The 984-nt window shown below is 37.9% G+C and overlaps 1 protein-coding gene across 1 annotated transcript in view; it reads left to right on the top strand.

The window, feature by feature from the left end:
• Positions 1-978, top strand: part of LOC107096828 (X-linked retinitis pigmentosa GTPase regulator-like) — a 20,956-nt gene extending 19,978 nt beyond the window's left edge. Inside the window, exon 16 of the mRNA XM_015393698.1 lies at positions 332-978. The gene's annotated coding sequence lies outside the window, so the exon portion shown is untranslated. The remainder of the gene's footprint in view (positions 1-331) is intronic.
• Positions 979-984: the final 6 nt, after the last annotated feature.

The following is a 984-nucleotide window of genomic DNA, read 5'->3' as shown; positions in this document are numbered from 1 at the left end:
GAAACAGGACTACACTGGAAAACAGGCCAAGCTCCAACATCTAGAAACAAAGGTGTTGATGGCAGCAGCACAGCTGATATTTCAGCTGTTCTATAAGTAAGTTAAATAGAAAATTAAAAGTAGGACTAATTTTAAGATAAAAATCTGTTTATTAGCTATAATATATAATAAAGGAACAAACTTCCTGCAGAAAATGAAGAATATGAACCGAAAAGAGTTCAGGACTTTTTCTCCAGTTCATCAATAGACTCTAATCTATAGATGTTCATAATCTAGATAAAATCATCACTGTCCCAGTTGGAACCTGATCTGTGGACTTTTCTCTCACCAGGACAACGTCTCCCGTCTCGTCCCGCTTCAGACGTCCAGCCGGACGAGGACGACCGCCACTGAGCCGCTAAAACAGAAAAGAGCGGAATATCCCTTTAACCCTTTAAAGCCTGAACCAGGAAATAATTGATAGAAGATTCTAGTTTTCCAAACTTAGAATCCTCATTGAACTTTCTGACAAATGAAACGACGATATACATTTTTCATCCGTTAAATTGCATCATTTATTTGCATCAATTTTGATACATTACGCATTTCTATATCATTCATTCTATATTCTAAATCATTTTTATTATGTAAGTCTGGGTTTCTAGAACAAAAACACGACTGATGATGCAGAGGTTTCAAAAACTCAGGTTTTAAATGTAATACTTTGGTTTAAAGGGTTAAACTTCCTCTAAATCAGGCGGAGCAGCTTTTTATGTTTGATGTTTTCCTCTGGTACTCCTCCATGTGTGTGTGTGTGTGTGTTTGTACCTGTCTAGCCCTCAGAGTGAGGACCATTTCTCCCATTTCACCATCAGACTGAGGACCAGTTGTTGCACAATGAGGACATTCTGCTGTTTTGCTAATTGTTGGGTTTAGGGCTAAAGTGTCGATTGGTTAGGGTCAGGATGAGGTTTGCATTGCTAATGGTTAGTTTTAGAGTTAATG

This window comes from Cyprinodon variegatus, unplaced genomic scaffold, assembly GCF_000732505.1.
Source record: "Cyprinodon variegatus isolate N-32 unplaced genomic scaffold, C_variegatus-1.0 Scaffold653, whole genome shotgun sequence".
NCBI classification, from domain to species: Eukaryota; Metazoa; Chordata; class Actinopteri; order Cyprinodontiformes; family Cyprinodontidae; genus Cyprinodon; species Cyprinodon variegatus.
The sequence above is the reverse complement of the archived record's forward strand: the minus strand, read 5'-3'. Positions and strand labels throughout refer to the sequence as shown.